The sequence below is a fragment of the Ranitomeya imitator genome, chromosome 7 (assembly GCF_032444005.1).
Source record: "Ranitomeya imitator isolate aRanImi1 chromosome 7, aRanImi1.pri, whole genome shotgun sequence".
In the NCBI taxonomy this organism is placed as follows: domain Eukaryota; kingdom Metazoa; phylum Chordata; class Amphibia; order Anura; family Dendrobatidae; genus Ranitomeya; species Ranitomeya imitator.
The window spans coordinates 10,076,522-10,099,022 of record NC_091288.1 but is presented as its reverse complement, the minus strand read 5'-3'; positions in this window follow the sequence as shown (position 1 = coordinate 10,099,022).

The following is a 22,501-nucleotide window of genomic DNA, read 5'->3' as shown; positions in this document are numbered from 1 at the left end:
GCCCCTATGTCCAAGAATATAACTACTATAATACTGCCCCTATGTCCAAGAATATAACTACTATAATACTGCCCCTATGTCCAGGAATATAACTACTATAATACTGCCCCTATGTCCAAGAATATAACTACTATAATACTGCCCCTATGTACAAGAATATAACTGCTATAATACTGCTCCTATGTCCAAGAATATAACTACTATAATACTGCCCCTATGTCCAGGAATATAACTACTATAATACTGCCCCTATGTCGAAGAATATAACTACTATAATACTGCCCCTATGTCCAGGAATATAACTACTATAATACTGCCCCTATGTACAAGAATATAACTACTATAATACTGCCCCTATGTCCAAGAATATAAGTACTATAATACTGCCCCTATGTCCAGGAATATAACTACTATAATACTGCCCCTATGTCCAGGAATATAACTACTATAATACTGCCCCTATGTCCAAGAATATAAGTACTATAATACTGCCCCTATGTCCAAGAATATAAGTACTATAATACTGCCCCTATGTCCAGGAATATAACTACTATAATACTGCCTCTATGTACAAGAATATAACTACTATAATACTGCCCCCTATGTACAAGAATATAACTACTATAATACTGCCCCTATGTCCAAGAATATAACTACTATAATACTGTCCCTATGTACAAGAATATAACTACTATAATACTGCCCCTATATACAAGAATATAACTTTTATAATACTGCCCCTATGTACAAGAAAGTAACTACTATAATACTGCTCCTATGTACAAGAATATAACTACTATAATACTGCTCCTATGTACAGGAATATAACTACTATAATACTGCCCCAATGTACAAGAATATAACTACTATAATACTGTCCCTATGTACAAGAATATAACTACTATAATACTGCCCCTATGTACAAGAATATAACTACTATAATACTGCCCCTATGTCCAAGAATATAACTACTATAATACTGCCCCTATGTCCAAGAATATAACTACTATAATACTGCCCCTATGTCCAAGAATATAACTACTATAATACTGCCCCTATGTCCAGGAATATAACTACTATAATACTGCCCCTATGTCCAGGAATATAACTACTATAATACTGCCGCTATGTCCAGGAATATAACTACTATAATACTGCTCCTATGTACAAGAATATAACTACTATAATACTGCCCCTATGTACAAGAATATAACTACTATAATACTGCCCCTATGTCCAGGAATATAACTACTATAATACTGCTCCTATGTACAAGAATATAACTACTATAATACTGCCCCTATGTACAAGAATATAACTACTATAATACTGTCCCTATGTACAAGAATATAACTACTATAATACTGCCCCTATGTCCAAGAATATAAGTACTATAATACTGCCCCTATGTCCAAGAATATAACTACTATAATACTGGCCCTATGTACAAGAACACAACTACTATTTAAAAAATTACAATATATATGTATATGTTTGCATAAAATATGTTTCCTCTGTAACTATAGCCCTTTTAGAGATCATTTCATCTTTAACTTGCTTAACTGTTCATAATAACAGTATTGTTGACCCGGGTGCCCACGTTTTCATGCCACTGTACGTTCTTGTGGTTGACAATATGGAAGTCTCTCTAGTGCTGTTCTGACTTGTAGTAAGTGTTTAATATTTAAACATTGAGATGTTACATTGTCTGTAGTAAGAACCATTGAATGTTGCAGTATTAGACGCGGCCCAGCAGGTGCGGGCTGCTCCTCCTCTATGTCTATAGGCATTGTACACTCTTATTCGCATGTTTATAAATGGAAGCTCTGATTGTACCCGCTGTCCTATAAATACTCAAAGGTGCAAAAGCTTCTTTTTCTATTGGAAGCTACAATTATGAAAATGTAACCGTGATTTCTCTGGCGATCGTCCCAGCTCCTCACCTATACAGAGAAATGTATAAATCTTAATATAAACGTCTGGATGTGATTCTCAGACAGCAGAGAATCAAGCTGAGAAAGTTGCCAGCTGTCGACCTTTTACACCACAAGAGCAAAGTTATTGTTTTTATATCTTATCTTTAAAGAAATAGTAAAGATGAGAATAGTAATTGTTTACATAAACGTTCATATGTGAAAATACCTTAGTGACAATTGTTAAAAATGAAACTAGAACACGGTGGCTCAGTGGTTAGCCCTGTATTATATATAGGGCAGCACGGTGGCTCAGTGGTTAGCCCTGTATTATATATAGGGCAGCACGGTGGCTCAGTGGTTAGCCCTGTATTATATATAGGGCAGCACGGTGGCTCAGTGGTTAGCCCTGTATTATATATAGGGCAGCACGGTGGCTCAGTGCTTACCACTCTTTACTCACAGTCTCGGAGTCTTGGTCTCATATCCCATCAAGGAGAACATCTGTGAGAAGTTTGTGTGTTCTCCCCGTGTTTGTGTTGGTTTCTTCCAGGTTCTCTGGTTTCCTCCCAAACTCCAAAAACATACTGAAAGGACTATAGATAGTGAGCCCCAATGGGAACAGAGATGATGTCTGTACAGCTGTGGAATTAATGGCGCTATATAAGGCTGGTTTCACATTTGCGTTTTTTGCCGCTGCGTTTTAGCGCAAAAAAACACATGCATTTTTTTTCCTACACTTAACATTAAAAACGCATGCATTTTTTTGCATGCGTTTTGCCACCGCATGCGTCGTTTCTATGCATGCGTTGTGTTGCAGAAATGCAACCTGTAGTAATTTCTAGCGGAGTTTTTTTGCCGCAAAAAAAACGCATGCTTTTTTTGCCGCAAAAAACGTATTGCTGTGTATGGAAACGCATGCGTTTTTAAGCACATGCGTTTGGTTGTGTTAAAAACGCATGCGTTTTTATAGAAAAAAACCAAGAAAACACACTGATAAGCCACCCCCCACCATAAAGGTAATAAAGGGATCCTAACCCTAACCCTAAAGGGATCCTAACCCTAACCCTAAAGGGATCCTAACCCTAACCCTACCACTAACCCTAGGGATCCTAACCCTAACCCTAAAGGGATCCTAACCCTAACCCAAAGGGTTAGGGTTAGGATCCCTTTAGGGTTAGGATCCCTTTATATTCTTTATATCCCTTTATATCCCTTTATATCCCTTTATCCCTTTATATTCTTGTACATAGGGGCAGTATTATAGTAGTTATATTCTTGTACATACCAAGCCAAAGGGTTAGGGTTAGGATCCCTTTAGGGTTAGGGTTAGGATCCCTTTAGGGTTAGGGTTAGGATCCCTTTATTACCTTTATGGTGGGGGGTGGCTTATCAGTGTGTTTTCTTGGTTTTTTTTCTTGATGATTGGCAGCTGTCACACACTTCTCAGCATGCGTTTTAAAAACGCAAATGCAGACAAAAACGCATGTAAACGTGTCAAAACGCCGTGTTTTTTTCACATGCAAAAACGCATGCGTCAAAAAAACGCAGTTTTTGCACGCGTTTACATGCGTTTTTTGCACCACATGCGTTTGCGTTAAAAACGCTGCATTTTTTAACGCAAATGTGAAACTAGCCTAAGTGAGTATAATAAATAAACTTTTAGGTTTTAGCTTCTATCCTGCACTGTTACAGTGTAACATACATACGACTGGATGAAAACATTACAGCAGTAAAACTCACATAGATGTCATATTGAGCAGTTTCAAGGAGTATTGAGAATGTTTTTATGTTTTGTTTTGTTATTTTCATACTTTAATGACACATTGCTGCAGTTCTGAATGTCACCATTAAGATTCAGTCCTGAACAGTAACTCTCCATTAATTCATGGGTGCCGGGATTTCTGCACGAGGCTCAGACTCCGGACTGAAGAAATAGAGATGTTTTCTGAATTTTGTTTCCATTTGTTCATTTCCTCATTTGCAGATCAGTGACGTCTCCATCCTGTGATTTCCATCATTCCACCACTTTTCCTTCTTTGTCTGTCAATAGTGAGGAGTGCGTGTATCTGCTCCAGTATCATGTGATAACATTTTACATAATATAATGTGATAATAATATACAATCTACTTAATGCTAGGAAACTGCAGAATAATGTGATAATTAGTTTTATAAGTCCCTATGTACAGTATCTATACTGTAAACTATCAAGTGTTACGTATTATCAAGATACAATATAACCTAAGTTTTGACACTTGCTCTCAGCAGCACTCAGTCCTGAGATCAGGGGTGGGTGTCAAATCATGGATCCCCACCAAGGTTTTCTCAGCCCCCCACAGAATATAGTGGGGATCCTGGTGACTAGAGGAGGAATTAATAAAATGTATATAAACAAATATAATTTATTTAATTTTTTCTATTTCTATTTTTCAGCTTTGAGATTGAGAACACAAACATTTTATTATCCTATGAGAAATGTTTAATGATATTTGCATAAACATTAATACCCTATAAGTGAAAATCATTGAATCAGATCAGGGGCGGGATGCCCCGTATACTGCAGGATATAGGTTTGTACAGTGACAAGGTCGTCTTCTATGATTTCTGACAAGTTTTTTTTCCTCCTGAATATTCCTGCCGCAGATGAGCGCTATGATCTAATATTGGTCTGTACATCGGATGGTGGTGACATCTGCCCAGGCTGTGGATATTAGATTACAGGCGGCCGTCTTACCCCCAATGATGGCGGCATCTGTTTCTGGAGCTGTGAACACATAAGAAAAACAAGAGATATTTACTGGGCTTTCCATGGAAATGCCATATTCTCACTGCCTGATAGACGCCAATGTGAGGGGAGGCTGAATGTCATTACATAACTGGAAATAACAAAAATACATAAAGAAAACATTCCTGGAAGCAGCCAAAATAATTTATGCACTTTATTGTGAGAGTTCTGTTTTTTTAACTACTTCCCTCAATATTTCATCACTTGATTTCCCATAATGCATCACTGTTCAGTTGAAGCTCATGGAGCTTTCCTACTTGGATTGTCTCAACTGTTCAGTGTTGGTCACTCCCCTCTGCTATATATACTTTCCTCTGGCACTTAGAAATTGCCAGTGCTAGTTCTTGCTGCCTGGTTCTGGATTTGGAGGTGTTTAATAGTTGGAGTTTGTGTTTGGAGATTGTTCAGGAGATTGTTGCTTGGAGTTATGTCTGTGTGCACATCCTCATCCTCTTTCCCTTTCTCCTTTTCAGTGGGACAAGAGTTTGCAATCTGAGCTGACAGGTTGAGTCTCCTAGAGATAGGCCTGTATATTGAAGACAAAGAGAAGCAAACTACCCTAATTAACATGCAGGCAGCTCCTGGAGAAGCAAGGGACCCCTATAGTGTCAACGAGGGTGTCTATTGTGCATGGACAAAGAGTTATAGATGGAGCAAATAGTTAAGATAGGAAAAAGCTTTTAAGTTTTGGAGAGGATTAAAGCAAATATCTCACACCCTTTTGAGGTAGCTATTGTTCTTCACAAGTGCACATTTCTTTCATCCAAACATCTTTGGCAGATGACTGGCACCGATACAAAAGTATGAATATTTGGGCTTCTATAAATCTGATAGTGATGGGAGATACATTTTTGACTTCAGGGTTAATGAGAGAAGAATATGCATGTTTTCTCATAACTGTAACCCCTGCCTACAAGCCACAAATCAATAGTGGCGAGATAACTGACAACAGCCATGTCATGTTTGATCTCTGTGGAATGGTAAAATCTTAATAAAAAATATGGCGGCGATCTCGAGATTCTGTGATCATTAGGACTGAAGTTATCTCATCATTTGGGGCTTTCATAAATTCCTGAAGGGCTGAGGACATCTCACAACCTGGCCCATGTGAGGTTAATCATAGGGAAGCTTGTTGGTGTAATTTAGGTACTGATAAAAGGTCAAGCCAAATTTTGATCTTTGTTCCTATAGAGAGATACACATTGTGTTTGCATGAATCCCGTTCACTAAACGTTCCCCAAAATGAACTTCGCTCCTTCAGCTAAGTTGACTCATCTCTGTGAGCAGCATAGTAAGTTTCTCCCATTATTACCTTATTTTATGTACTAAATTAAATATAAAATGTATTCGTTCTGTTCCTTTTGTTCTGTAAACTTCACCCCTGAAGCCATGCACTACTAGAACCAGGCCTCCAGTCAGCCTAAACATAAAAATTGAGTGCTGATGGCAGCAAGTAGTCTGTAGTCTGGGGTTATCATGGATTTCACAGTGACTGTATCTGGGGTTATTACGTATATTCCGTGTTTTGGAATTGGAGGTGTTAGCTACACAATAACCTGCCTATTAGTGGAAAAAGTCTGCGACTTCCTATGTCAATCGTCATCCAGTGTAATTGTTCGGAGGATAGGGGACAGTTGAGAGCTGTTTGACACAAAGATCACATCGGGTGGATCTGCATGACCTCAGGCTGCGATCCTTGAACAAGCTGCCACTCCTTATGTAATCGCATACCTCACAACTTTTGAAGAAGGCAAAGATGGACAAAGGTAGCAGTGCATGCAGTGGCAAATTTTAGGCCACACCCCTGACAACATCCATTCACAACTAGTCACTCCCATATCCATGGCCCAACCACACCCATTTAGCACTGCTGATCACACTGTTTCATAAACAATAATTATAAACAGAGAAAAATATGGCCACACAGTGCTCCATACTGTATAATGGCCCCACATGATGCTCTATACTGTATAATGGCCCCACATGATGCTCTATACTGTATAATGGCCACACAGTGCTCCGTACTGTATAACGGCCACACATGATGCTCTATACTGTATAATGGCCCCACATGATGCTCTATACTGTATAATGGCAACACATGGTGCTCAATACTGTATAATGGCCCCACATGATGCTCCATACTGTATAATGGCCACACAGTACTGTATAATGGTCTCACATGATGCTCCATACTGTATAATGGCCACATAGTGCTCCATACTGTATAATGGCCTCACATGATGCTCTATACTGTATAATGGCCCCACATGATGCTCAATACTGTATAATGCCCACACATGATGCTCAATATCATATAATGGCCACATAGTGCTCCATACTGTATAATGGCTCCACATGATGCTGCGTACAGTATAATGGCCACACATGATGATGCCAGTGTACAGTCGGGGATGTAGATGTGTCCCAGGAGCTCTGCTTATAATGCAGGCAAAGATTTCACCACCTGTCGCTGTCCCCACTGCTGCCTCTCAGATACTGCACATTGTAATGTAGCCCAGCTCTGTGAAATCTGCATGCACTCGGACAACACCACTATCTACTGGCTCCACTCCATAACTGCTGTAGTATATAAAGTATACATATATATATATTTATATATATATACTGTGCCTATGACTAACAGGCTGCACTGGATTGCTCTAACTGCTGCCTCTACTCCTGGTTATAACGCCTTGTACTGTAAGCCCAGCAGGGTCAGCTGCATGTATGTGTGCAGTACACAGGTACCTCAGAATGTCCTCTCTCCCTCTCTGAACAGGAAGAAGAACATACGGAAGGAGAAGGGGCGTGGTCTAATACAAGGGGGCGTGTCGGCTGCTTCTGCTGCTGGCTGTGCGGGAGAAGTGGAGTCCTGAGTGGGACTGCGGGGCACAGCCTCAAAATGGGGACAGTCCCGCAGTATGAGGGACTGTTGGGAGCTATGTGTAATTGCCCTCTTTTCCTGCACTGCCACCTCTCCTCCCCTTCATTAATTCTTCCTTCTGCTTTTACTCCTGCCTCCTCTCTGTTCAGGATTTTTCTGTTTCTTCTTGAACCTCTCTATTATTGTTTTACCACTTTTCCAGCCTATCTGCAGATCCTGCCTTTCCATATGTCCAAACGCCCCTCCACACCTGCCTTGCCTCCGCTCCGCCTCCCTTCTGCTTCTGCCTGCTCTTTACTCCTTCCTGCTTCTTCTCCATCCCTCTCTCCTCTGCTCTCCCCTTCCCTCTTGCTTTCCATCTACCCCTGCCTCCCCTCAACACATGCTTTCCCAATCCTCCTGCCTCCCCTATGCTCCTGTCTGAGCCTCTCTACAGTATTTCTCTGCTCCTGCTTTCCCTTCTGCTTCTCATCTGTTACTATCTCCCTTCCTCTCTTGTTTCTCAGTGCCTGTGTCTTTTCTGCTGCTGCATCCTCTCCCCTCCTGCCTCCCCTCTGCTTCTCCCTCCCCTCTGCTTTGCTCCTGCCTCCCATCAGCTACTGCCTCCTCGCCTGCCTCCCCTCCCGCGTATTGCATTTCCACCTGACCCTGCTTTACTCCGCTCCTACCTCTCCTCTTGCATTCCCACCTGCTGCTGCTTCCCTCCAATCCTTCCTCAACTCTTGTGTTCCCACCTGCTCCTGCTTCCCCCTGCACTTCTGCCTCCTCTCCTGCCTTCCCCTTCCCTCTGCTCCTCTTTCCCCTTTGCTAGACTCCCGCCTCTCCTCCTGGTCTACTCTTGCATCTGCTCCTGCTTCCTTCCACTCCTGCCTCCACTCTTGCTTTCGAACCTGCTCCTACTTCCCTCCTCTGCTGCCTTCACTCTTGCATTCCCTCCTTACCTGCCTCCCCTACACTCCTTCCTCCACTCTTACATTCCCACCTGCTCCTGCTTCCCTCCTTTCTTGCCTCCCCTACACTCATGCCTTCACTCTTGCTTTCCCACCTGCTCATGCTTCCCTTTGCTCTTGCCTCTCCTCCACACCTGCCTTCCCTATACTCCTGCCTCCACTCTTGCATTCCCACTTGCTCCTGCTTCCCTCCTTTCCTGCCTCCCTACACTCCTGCCTCCACTTTTGCTTTTCCACCTGCTCATGCTTCCCTCTGCTCTTGCCTCTCCTCCAAACCTGCCTCCCCCACGCTCCTGCCTCCACTTTTGCATTCCCACCTGCTCCTACCTTCCCTCCGCTCCTGCCTCCATTCTTGCTTTCGAACCTGCTCTTACTTCCCTCCACTGCTGCCTCCAGTCTTGCATTTCCACCTGCTCCTACTTCCCTCTGCTCTTGCCTTTCCTCTACACCTGCCTCCCCTACACTCCTGCCTCCACTCTTGCATTCCCTCCTGCTCCTGCTTCCCTCCTTTCCTGCCTACCCTACACTCCTGCCTCCACTCTTGCTTTTCCACCTGCTCATGCTTCCCTCTGCTCTTGCCTCTCCTCCAAACCTGCCTCCCCTACGCTCCTGCCTCCACTCTTGCATTCCCACCTGCTCCTACCTTCCCTCCGCTCCTGCCTCTATTCTTGCTTTGGAACCTGCTCCTACTTCCCTCCGCTGCTGCCTCCCCTACACTCTTGCCTCCACTCTAGCATTCCCACCTGCTCCTGCTTCCCTCCTCTCCTGCCTTCCCTACACTTCTGCCTCCACTCTTACATTCCCACCTGATCCTGCTTCCCTCCTTTCCTGCCTCCCCTACACTTCTGCCTCCACACTAGCATTCCCACCTGCTCCTGCTTCCCTCCTCTCCTGCCTCCCCTACACTCCTGCCTCCACTCTTGCATTCCCACCTGCTCCTGCTTCCCTCCTTTCCTGCCTCCTCTACACTTCTGCCTCCACTCTTGCATTCCCACCTGCTCCTGCTTCCCTCCTTTCCTGCCTCCCCTACACTTCTGCCTCCACTCTTGCATTACCACCTGCTCCTGCATCCCTCCTCTCCTGCCTTCCCTACACTTCTGCCTCCACTCTTGCATTCCCACCTGCTCCTGCTTCCCTCCTTTCCGGCCTCCCCTACACTCCTGCCTCCATTCTTGCATTCCCACCTGCTCCTGCTTCCCTCCTTTCCTGCCTCCTCTACACTTCTGCCTCCACTCTTGCATTCCCACCTGCTCCTGCTTCCCTCCTTTCCTGCCTCCCCTACACTTCTGCCTCCACTCTTGCATTCCCACCTGCTCCTGCTTCCCTCCTTTCCTGCCTCCCCTACACTTCTGCCTCCACTCTTGCATTCCCACCTGCTCCTGCTTCCCTCCTTTCCTGCCTCCCCTACACTTCTGATTCCACTCTTGCATTCCCACCTGCTCCTGCTTCCCTCCTTTCCTGCCTCCCCTACACTCCTGCCTCCACTCTTGCATTCCCACCTTCTCCTGCTTCCCTCCTTTTCTGCCTCCCCTACACTCCTGCCTCCACTATAGCATTCCCACCTGCTCCTGCTTCCCTTCTTTCCTGCCTCCCCTACACTCCTGCCTCCACTCTAGCATTCCCAGCTGATCCTGCTTCCCTCCTTTCCTGCCTCCCCTACACTTCTGCCTCCACTCTTGCATTCCCACCTGCTCCTGATTCCCTCCTCTCCTGCCTCCCCTACACTCCTGCCTCCACTCTTGCATTCCCACCTGCTCCTGCTTCCCTCCTTTCCTGCCTCTCCTACACTCCTGCCTCCACTCTTGCATTCCCACCTGCTCCTGCTTCCCTCCTTTCCTGCCTCCCCTACACTCCTGCCTCCACTCTTGCATTCCCACCTGCTCCTGCTTCCCTCCTTTCCTGCCTCCCCTACACTTCTGCCTCCACTCTTGCATTCCAACCTGCTCCTGCTTCCCTCCTCTCCTGCCTCCCCTACACTTCTGCCTCCACTCTTGCATTCCAACCTGCTCCTGCTTCCCTCCTCTCCTGCCTCCCTTACACTCCTGCCTCCACTCTAGCATTCCCACCTGATCCTGCTTCCCTCCTCTCCTGCCTCCCCTACACTTCTGCCTCCACTCTTGCATTCCAACTTGCTCCTGCTTCCCTCCTCTCCTGCCTCCCCTACACTCCTGCCTCCCCTCCTGCATTCCCACCTGCTCCTGCTTCCCTCCTCTCCTGCCTCCCCTACACTCCTGCCTCCACTCTTGCATTCCCACCTGATCCTGCTTCCCTCCTTTCCTGCCTCCCCTACACTTCTGCCTCCACTCTTGCATTCCAACCTGCTCCTGCTTCCCTCCTCTCCTGCCTCCCCTACACTCCTGCCTCCACTCTTGCATTCCCACCTGCTCCTGCTTCCCTCCTCTCCTGCCTCCCCTACACTCCTGCCTCCACTCTTGCATTCCCACCTGCTCCTGCTTCCCTCCTCTCCTGCCTCCCCTACACTCCTGCCTCCACTCTTGCATTCCCACCTGCTCCTGCTTTCCTCCTCTCCTGCCTCCCCTACACTCCTGCCTCCACTCTTGCATTCCCACCTGCTCCTGCTTCCCTCCTCTCCTGCCTCCCCTACACTCCTGCCTCCACTCTAGCATTCCCACCTGCTCCTGCTTCCCTCCTCTCCTGCCTCCCCTACACACCTGCCTCCACTCTAGCATTCCCACCTGCTCCTGCTTCCCTCCTTTCCTGCCTCCCCTACACTTCTGCCTCCACTCTTGCATTCCCACCTGCTCCTGCTTCCCTCCTTTCCTGCCTCCCCTACACTCCTGCCTCCACTCTTGCATTCCCACCTGCTCCTGCTTCCCTCCTCTCCTGCCTCCCCTACACTCCTGCCTCCACTCTTGCATTCCCACCTGCTCCTGCTTCCCTCCTCTCCTGCCTCCCCTACACTCCTGCCTCCACTCTTGCATTCCCACCTGCTCCTGCTTTCCTCCTCTCCTGCCTCCCCTACACTCCTGCCTCCACTCTTGCATTCCCACCTGCTCCTGCTTCCCTCCTCTCCTGCCTCCTCTACACTCCTGCCTCCACTCTAGCATTCCCACCTGCTCCTGCTTCCCTCATTTCCTGCCTCCCCTACACTCCTGCCTCCACTCTAGCATTCCCACCTGCTCCTGCTTCCCTCATTTCCTGCCTCCCCTACACTCCTGCCTCCACTCTAGCATTCCCACCTGCTCCTGCTTCCCTCATTTCCTGCCTCCTCTACACTCCTGCCTCCACTCTAGCATTCCCACCTGCTCCTGCTTCCCTCATTTCCTGCCTCCCCTACACTCCTGCCTCCACTCTTGCATTCCCACCTGCTCCTGCTTCCCTCCTCTCCTGCCTTCCCTACACTCCTGCCTCCACTCTTGCATTCCCACCTGCTCCTGCTTCCCTCCTTTCCTGCCTCCCCTACACTTCTGCCTCCACTCTTGCATTCCCACCTGCTCCTGCTTCCCTCCTCTCCTGCCTCCCCTACACTCCTGCCTCCACTCTTGCATTCCCACCTGCTCCTGCTTCCCTCCTCTCCTGCCTCCCCTACACTCCTGCCTCCACTCTTGCATTCCCACCTGCTCCTGCTTCCCTCCTCTCCTGCCTCCCCTACACTCCTGCCTCCACTCTTGCATTCCCACCTGCTCCTGCTTCCCTCCTCTCCTGCCTCCCCTATGTAATGACCAGAGGTCCGAATAAGATCCAGTGAGTCACAAACCAAGACCAAGGCAGAAATCTCCAACGGTATTTACTCAAAGGCAAATTAATCAATGTAATATGGAGAATATTAAGGCAGATGCACCCCAAAGATACACTAATTCAGCAGCAGCTAAAATCACTGTGCCACTCAAAGGTCTCCTGAGAACTGTGTACTACAACAGACTAGTAAGAAATTTACCTAACAGGCAACTAAAAACAGGAACAAGTGTAAATTGAATGTAGTGTTATTAAGGGAGCCCCTGGAATGGCACATTGAGTATAACTTACACAACTCTAATATAAGATACACCTCTAAAGTAACAATTTAACACTCTGAGCAGAGATACCCGGGTATCTATAACTATGGTACCGTATCCTGAGATGGATTTCCTCTCAGGCCGGAATCCGCAGAGGCTGTAGCCAGTTCATATCTTCAGCGCCAATAAGTTACAGCAAGCTCCTCTTGTCTTGTCGGCCGATGCCGAGCCCAAACGCCGGGGACTTAGTGGTCTCACGATGTAGTCTCTGCTTCTGTAGCTCCTAGGAATGGTTCCTGTTATGGCTGGCAATCAGGTAACACAGCGTGCAGTAATCAGCGCACATACAGAGATCTGGCAATAACCAAAAACAATAGGACGAGCTCTGAGACGTGGAATCTCTGTAGACTGCAGTACCTGATCTATCCTCACACAACTATAAGCAGCAGTGGATTGCGCCTATCACTACCTATGCAACTCGGCACTGCCTGAGGAGCTGACTAGCCTGAAGATAGAAATACAAGCCTGACTTACCTCAGAGAAATACCCCAAAGGAATAGGCAGCCCCCCACATATAATGACTGTTAGCAAGATGAAAAGACAAACGTAGGAATGAAATAGATTCAGCAAAGTGAGGCCCGATATTCTAGACAGAGCGAGGATAGCAAAGAGAACTATGCAGTCTACAAAAAACCCTAAAACGAAAACCACGCAAAGGGGCAAAAAGACCCACCGTGCCGAACTAACAGCACGGCGGTGCACCCCTTTGCTTCTCAGAGCTTCCAGCAAAAGTTAATAGCAAGCTGGACAGAAAAAACAGAAAACAAACTAGAAGCACTTATCTAGCAGAGCAGCAGGCCCAAGGAAAGATGCAGTAGCTCAGATCCAACACTGGAACATTGACAAGGAGCAAGGAAGACAGACTCAGGTGGAGCTAAATAGCAAGGCAGCCAACGAGCTCACCAAAACACCTGAGGGAGGAAGCCCAGAGACTGCAATACCACTTGTGACCACAGAAGTGAACTCAGCCACAGAATTCACAACAGGTTCCACGACAATCCGTCCGTCTCTGTATCAGCAGTCTGTCCAGACTTGTTCCTCCACTCAATGCACAGGGAATCCACAGACTTACAAATTCGTACTGGGTTCTTAGCAAAGTCTCTGTCTTTTCTTAGATAAAGGGTTAGCTCCTCTCCAGGATACGTTAGCAACACAAGTCTCTCACAGAGTTAAACAAAAGGTTAGCTCTTCTCCAGGGGAACGTTAGCAACAAAAAGTCTCTCAAAAGCTTCTTTTCCTCCAAAAACACTTGCAGTAAATCCACACAGTCTCTTTTTTAAGATCTCACAGCAGCTTCTGCCTTTGCTTCCCGCCTTTTCTCTCTCAGCCCTCACTTCCTACTTTCACTTTACACTCGAGACACTAGACCCCACCCCGCAGCACACATTGTCTCTGGGAGGTCTGTCCTCTGCTGCAACAGGCAAAAACCACAGGGTCCTAGTGCCCTCTCAGTGGGACTACAGTTCACCCTCTTACATGCCACCCCACTAGAGGTTGGCGTCCTCGACATACCTTCCCACTCAAATTCATCTTGAGCATATCGCTGAGGCGGTATTCCTGCCGTAGATCGTGTAGTTCTCCTGAGTCCTACATCAACAGGTGCGACCTTAGAGGGAGCTAGAGTCTCTTCCGTGATCGTGTTAGTGGGCGTAAGTGGAGTTGTCTCCTCCTGCGGCTCGATGTCCTGTGATACAGCGTCAGGACCAAGCAGTTGACCTGATGCACTCTCCTCAACAACATCCTCCATATCCCCAACATTCTCATCACCCGAGGCCAGATCGGTCACAGGGGGCAAATAAGCAGGCGCAGGAGTAAGCACACAATCAAACTCAAGATCATTCAGAGCTTCCGCCCCTTGGAACATGGCCTCTGGCTCTAGGGGGGTAGGCGCCGAATCTTCAAACCAGCACCGTTGTAACATGTTACGATGCAAATTACGGGTTGGCCCCCCTGTCCCCACCGGTTCAACCTCGTACACTGGAATCTCAGGGTTCACCTGTTTTTTTTATCAGATACGGTATCGCCTCCCATCGGTCACTCAGCTTTCCTGACCGTCGTTTTGTCCTCACCAACACTCTGTCCTCCGGAGAGAACAGCTCTGTTTGTACAGGTCGCGTGTCCTTATGGACCACCTGTCGAAGGCGGTCGCCCACCACCTGATGCACCACCCTCAACCGCCGCCGATGCTCTCGTACCCACTCGGATGCAGTCCGAAGGGGGGCGGAGGAGGGATCTGGCATGTTCAAATCCTCAATGTCTCGGCCAGGTCTACCAAACATCAACATGTGTGGTGAGTAACCAGTAGTACTGTGCACCCTGTTATTGTAAGCCCACATCAATTCGGGGAGATACTCAGGCCAGCATGTCTGTTGCTGACTCTCTAAGGACCTCAACATTTGCAACAGGGTCCGATTAAAACGCTCACACGCCCCGTTACCCTGAGGGTGGTAAGGCGTTGTTCTCGACTGCTCGATACCATAGAGCTGGTGCAACTCTTTCATCAGCGTCCCCTGAAAGCAGGCCCCTTGATCTGAATGTATTCTCTGCGGACACCCGAACACTTGGAAGAAATGTCGGCACACTGCCTCAGCCGCCGACTTGGCCGTCTGATCTCTTGTCGGCACCGCTACAGCATACTTGGTAAAGTGATCTGTCATCACCAGGCAATAGGAGTACCCTGACGTAGAGTACCCTATCAACACGTAGTCAATCATGAGTAGCTCCAGTGGAGCTGAAGTCTTAATAGACTGTGTGGGAGCCCGCTGCTCAGGGCTTTTGTTGAGCCCACAAATTCGGCACTGCCGACACGCGTCGGCCACCATCCCTCCCAACTCAGGGCAGTAGAGGACTCGCTGCAACCACTGAAGTGTCTTTTCACTTCCAAAATGGGCCCCCTTCTCATGCGCCTCACGAGCGACCACTGGCCCCATCCCCACAGGAATTATCAGTTGGTACCGATGCTGCAGCTCCGATGGCAGGTACACCTTACGATACAAAAGACCTTGTTCCACACACAATTTATCCCATTGTCGAAGGAGTTTCATTCCTTCAATGGACAACTGAGCCTTGTCCTCTGCACTGGGCAAGGCCTTGTTTTGTACCCAACGGCGCACAAGTGCAACGTCCGGACACTCATCCTGGACTCTTGTCCAATCTGAGGGTGTTTTACCCAGGACACAGGGCATCCCGGTGGCCACCCCACTTGAGTGTACCACACTTTGGAAGATAGGTATTTGCCCCAAAGCTGGAGTTTCAGTATCCTCAAGTTGTTCGTCAACATCTTCCCCGGATGACCCAAGGGGCACCCTTGACAATGCATCTGCATTGCCGTTCTCTCGACCAGAGCGAAATTTAATGCGGTAATTGAACTTGGCCAGTCTGGCGACCCACCGCTGCTCCAACGCCCCCAGTTTTGCATTCTCTAAGTGAGCTAGCGGGTTGTTATCTGTCATGACTAGCACCTCAGCCCCTGTTAGATACTCGGTGAAGCGTTCTGTCATTGCCCACACCAGGGCCAGCAATTCCAGCCGGAATGAGCTGTAGTTAGCCGGATTTCGCTCGGAGTCTCTTAAAGATCTGCTGCCATAAGAAATCACTCGTTCTCGGCCGTCCTGCACCTGTGCTAGTACTGCCCCCAACCCATGAAGACTACCATCGGTATACAACAAAAAAGGGGTGTCAAACCGGGCGTAGGCCAGCAATGGGGCACTCGTTAGGGCGGTTTTCACTCCATCAAATGCCTTTTTCTGTAGGGGCCCCCATGGAATGGGGCGATTTCGAGGACCCAGCGCTGTCCCTCTCAAAAGTTCATTCAAGGGACTCACCACTTGTGAGAATTTAGGCACAAACCGCCGATAGTATCCTGCTAGGCCCAGGAAGGCCCGCACTTCTCGCAGGTCACAAGGAGGTGGCCACTCTTGTACCGCCTTAATCTTACTGGCTAAAGGTAGTACCCCGTCCGGGGTCACCAGATGCCCCAAATATTCAATCTGGTTTCGTAACAGTTGACATTTTTTTGGCTTTATTTTCAGGCCGTAGCTCTTGAGCCGCCGGAGAACTTGACGCAGCTTCTCCAGATGATCTTCAAATGAGGTTCCGAACACCACAATGTCGTCTAGATATATCAGGACTGATTCAAAATTTAGATCGCCCAAGCAATGTTCCATCAGGCGTTGGAAGGTTCCTATGGCGGTAGCGAGGCCAAAGGGCATCCGGTTGAACTCAAAGAGCCCCATTGGCAAGACAAACGCCGTCTTGGCCCGATCTTTTTCAGCCATTGGGACCTGCCAGTACCCGCTTGCCAAATCCAACGTTGAGAAATACTTGGCCCGACCCAGGGCCGACAGGGATTCTTCAATACGGGGTAAAGGATATGCGTCCCGTACGGTGTGGGCATTCAATTTCCGATAGTCCACACAAAATCGGAGTGTCCCATCCTTCTTGCGGACCAAGACTACAGGGGCCGCCCAGGGACTCCGGCTCTCTCGGATCACTTGGTTGTCCAGCATACTGGCCACCATGCTCTTCACCTCTTGATAGAGCGCCGGAGGAATTTGACGATATCTTTCTCTAATGGGTGGAGTATCCCCCGTTGGAATCTCATGCTCAATCGTCTGGGTACACCCGAAGTCCTCTCCATGTCGGGAAAATGTCTCTTGATGTTCCCACAAAACTCTCTCCAACTGCTCCAACTGCACGGGGGTCAGCTTCTCCCGATCCACTCCCATCTGCTCCATGATCACATGAACATTCCATTCCTCCGTAGGAGGTTCAGTCCGGCCTACCTCGACCGCGAATGTCCAGGATGACTGTTGGTCTGGTCGCAATTCGAACCCTGCATTTTCCGGCACCTTCTCTGCCGGCACGAACAGTTCAGCCAGTATGGTCCCAGCGGGAATTGCAACAGCTTCATCTAAAACATTGATGCATCGGACCGGCACTCGTCCATTCTTCACAATCGCCAAAGACCGGGCCACATGTACCTTGGCAAATGAGGAACCCTCTCGGGCGGGCTCAAGTAGCACTTCAAGCCCATTCAATCTCTGTGCAGCTCCCACAGGCAGCATTAAGAGTTCCTCTTGTCTGGGTCCCAGCAGGATCGGGGCCCTCGAAGTCACTCGGACCCGGCCCACCCGGCCACCTGGGACCGCACTTTTCAGCAAGTCGCAACTCAGCACTAGACGGTGTAGAATTCTCTGTGTGGGTCGGTGTCTTGTCGCACGGGCCCAGTATCGGGGTCCTTCACTGGCATACATCTGGTGATTCAAATCTCGCAGCACGTTCATTCCGAGCGTCACTTCCATCCCTCTTCTAGGGGGGTGATCCACCAGTACTACCCCATTCTGCCCCAGCTCTTGACCAAACATTTTTAGTTGCATCCACATGATCCCTTTGACTGACAATTGACCATTATTTGCGGCGGTCAGTCGTATCACTCGGCCATCCTCTGGAATCACTAGTCGACTGAAGTATCTCTCATATACTTCTAGAGGCATTATAGTACATTCGGATCCCGTGTCAACCAAGCACCTCATCTTCCGCCCTTCAAACTCTGCTTCTATCACTGGACTACATGCAAACAAATCTTGTTCATTCCGTCGAGGGCTTTGTGTGGGTGGGGCTGCTGCTGCTTGCCCTCTCATGGCAGCGGACGGAAGTTTAAAGCCGGCGACGGGGTTTCTGGGGCTGTAAGCGCCCGGCAGTAACGCGAGATGTGTCCCTGGCGGCCACACTTCCAGCAGGTGATTGTTCCTCGTGGGCGAGGGCTTGACTCATTCTGATAGGACGACCTGGCCATTTGCGGGGTCACCGTTCCAGGGGGTGGGGCAGGAGGTTCCCGTGAGGTGGTAGAGGCGGGATCAACTGTCAGTTGAGACAATTTCAGCTTCAACTCCTTCACCTCAGCACGCAAAGCTTGTACCACGCTTACAAGCCCCTCTCCCCCCCGACCCTGATGACACACCTTCCTCCAGCTGGGCACTGTTCACTGACCCCTCGGGAACATAGGCTGATTTCTCTTCCCTTTCCACTGCAGCTCGGTAAATCTGCCAGAAAGATAACTCTGGTGCAACCCGGGCCATTTCCAACAGCTTGTCCCGGAGAAGTCTATGGGCTAAACCGGTGATGAATTGGTCCCGGAGCAAGCGGTCTACCTCCCGGAACGCCCCCATGGCCCCCGGGTCTAGTCGCTGCATCTCATTCAACATCTCTTGTAAAATATTAGAGTACTGCATCAGGGACTCCCACTCTCTCTGGGGACGATTAAAGAATAGGGACCGAAGCTGGGCCACACGCGCTCGGCCCCCCAAACTCCCCTCTAACAGTTCCAAAATCTTTTCTAATGTATCCCTCTCTGATTCTGGGCGCACCATCACCATACGCCTAATATCACCCTCCAGTGCATTTAATGCCAGCTCAGCGCGTAACGCGGGGGTCAAATTACACATGCGCAGAATACTCCGGATTCTCTCAGCCCAATCTTGCAACGCCATATTGCGCCCATCGTATTTCGGCATGTGCTGAAGTAAAGCTCCTACAGGCACATACCCTCCCGGAGTCGCAGCGGCTGCCAGGGGAACCCCAACCCCCGAGGAGGATGCGGATACAGCGGGGTCATTTCCACCCTCGCCCTCGTCCATGACAAACACTGGATCCTGCCGACTACGCAAAAAATGTAATGACCAGAGGTCCGAATAAGATCCAGTGAGTCACAAACCAAGACCAAGGCAGAAATCTCCAACGGTATTTACTCAAAGGCAAATTAATCAAGGTAATATGGAGAATATTAAGGCAGATGCACCCCAAAGATACACTAATTCAGCAGCAGCTGAAATCACTGTGCCACTCAAAGGTCTCCTGAGAACTGTATACTACAACAGACTAGTAAGAAATTTACCTAACAGGCAACTAAAAGCAGGAACAAGTGTAAATTGAATGTAGTGTTATTAAGGGAGCCCCTGGAATGGCACATTGAGTATAACTTACACAACTCTAATATAAGATACACCTCTAAAGTAACAATTTAACACTCTGAGCAGAGATACCCGGGTATCTATAACTATGGTACCGTATCCTGAGATGGATTTCCTCTCAGGCAGGAATCCGCAGAGGCTGTAGCCAGTTCATATCTTCAGCGCCAATAAGTTACAGCAAGCTCCTCTTGTCTTGTCGGCCGATGCCGAGCCCAAACGCCGGGGACTTAGTTAGTGGTCTCACGATGTAGTCTCTGCTTCTGTAGCTCCTAGGAATGGTTCCACGACAATCCGTCCGTCTCTGTATCAGCAGTCTGTCCAGACTTGTTCCTCCACTCAATGCACAGGGAATCCACAGACTTCCAAATTCGTACTGGGTTCTTAGCAAAGTCTCCGTCTTTTCTTAGATAAAGGGTTAGCTCCTCTCCAGGAAACGTTAGCAACACAAGTCTCTCACAGAGTTAAACAAAAGGTTAGCTCTTCTCCAGGGGAACTTTAGCAACAAAAAGTCTCTCAAAAGCTTCTTTTACTCCAAAAACACTTGCAGTAAATCCACACAGTCTCTTTTTTAAGATCTCACAGCAGCTTCTGCCTTTGCTTCCCGCCTTTTCTCTCTCAGCTCTCACTTCCTACTTTCACTTTACACTCGAGACACTAGACCCCTCCCCGCAGCACACATTGTCTCTGGGAGGTCTGTCCTCTGCTGCAACAGGCAAAAACCACAGGGTCCTAGTGCCCTCTGAGTGGGACTACAGTTCACCCTCTTACACCTACACTCCTGCCTCCACTCTAGCATTCCCACCTGCTCCTGCTTCCCTCCTCTCCTGCCTCCCCTACACTCCTGCCTCCACTCTTGCATTCCCACCTGCTCCTGCTTCCCTCCTTTCCTGCCTCCCCTACACTCCTGCCTCCACTCTTGCATTCCCACCTGCTCCTGCTTCCCTCCTCTCCTGCCTCCCCTACACTCCTGCCTCCACTCTTGCATTCCCACCTGCTCCTGCTTCCCTCCTCTCCTGCCTCCCCTACACTTCTGCCTCCACTCTTGCATTCCCACCTGCTCCTGCTTCCCTCCTCTCCTGCCTCCCCTACACTCCTGCCTCCACTCTAGCATTCCCACCTGCTCCTGCTTCCCTCCTTTCCTGCCTCCCCTACACTCCTGCCTCCACTCTTGCATTCCCACCTGCTCCTGCTTCCCTCCTTTCCTGCCTCCCCTACACTCCTGCCTCCACTCTTGCATTCCCACCTGCTCCTGCTTCCCTCCTTTCCTGCCTCCCCTACACTCCTGCCTCCACTCTTGCATTCCCACCTGCTCCTGCTTCCCTCCTTTCCTGCCTCCCCTACACTCCTGCCTCCACTCTTGCATTCCCACCTGCTCCTGCTTCCCTCCTCTCCTGCCTCCCCTACACTTCTGCCTCCACTCTTGCATTCCCACCTGCTCCTGCTTCCCTCCTCTCCTGCCTCCCCTACACTTCTGCCTCCACTCTTGCATTCCAACCTGCTCCTGCTTCCCTCCTTTCCTGCCTCCCCTACACTCCTGCCTCCACTCTTGCATTCCCACCTGCTCCTGCTTCCCTCCTCTCCTGCCTCCCCTACACTTCTGCCTCCACTCTTGCATTCCCACCTGCTCCTGCTTCCCTCCTTTCCTGCCTCCCCTACACTCCTGCCTCCACTCTTGCATTCCCACCTGCTCTTGCTTCTCTCACCTTGGTCTTCTGCCATTTCTGTACACTGATGATAAACAGCTCAGCTTCCTTGGGAGTTACCAGAAGCTGCTGGAAATAAAGTCAAGAAAGAAAGATAAGAGACGTGTGACTCTTTAATACCTGGGATGCACTATGCCCTCATGGCAGGGGGCCATGTCATTATGAAAGAAAACTCAAAAAAGTGAGACTGAAAGCTGAAACTTTACATTTAACCCTCCGTGTGCTAAAACAGGTATGAGGATGTGGTAAAGGGGTGACGATATAACTGCAAGAAGCCTGGGATGGTAATAATGGTATCTTTGTGTGGAAACTTCCTGAAGAAGAAGCCTTTGAGCTTCGAAACGCGTTGAATAAACCACCCGAACACCCTAACAGTATATCTGGATCTATTATTTGTCGCAGCAGCGCAGATGTAATCCACATTTCATTTATTATAACAATAATGGGAGATAGAAACAGTTACACTCAGTCTATAAACCACTGCATAGACCCAAGCCAGAAAAAATCTGGCGGTGGAACCGGCGGCAGTGGTGTCCTTATAATCCATATTTTGTCTCAGGTGACTTCTCTTTGATTGCTAATCCGAGTTAATTTGCCCAGAATGTAAGCATTGGAGATGCATGTCTATCAAAATGTAGGAACTGACATAGTTGAGACTCAAAAGCCAAAGGACTAAAATGCCGAGTTGGCATAAGAAAAAAAATAAATCGCTACATGCTACAACTGGCAGCGTATATCGGATGACGCACACCCGTACAAGATTATGGGTGCGTGCAAAATATCAGACTGCACTCTGATGAGGACGACTGATAAGCACAGAACAATGCTGAGAGACAGGCTATATACCAGGGCTCTGTTCCTCTGGACACATTCTTCACCGGGTCTCGGTCAACCATGAATATTATGAATTAATGGAAAATACAACTCTTAGATGTTTAACACACGTTAGCCTTAAGTGCAACAATACTATGCCTATGTACAAGAATATAACTACTATAATACTGCCCCTATGTACAAGAATATAACTACTATAATACTGCCCCTATGTACAAGAATATAACTAATATAATACTGCCCCCTATGTACAAGAATATAACTACTATAATACTGCCCCTATGTACAGGAATATAACTACTATAATACTGCTCCTATGTACAAGAATATAACTACTATAATACTGCTCCTATGTACAAGAATATAACTACTATAATACCGTCCCCTATGTACAAGAATATAACTACTATAATACTGCCCCTATGTACAAGAATATAACTA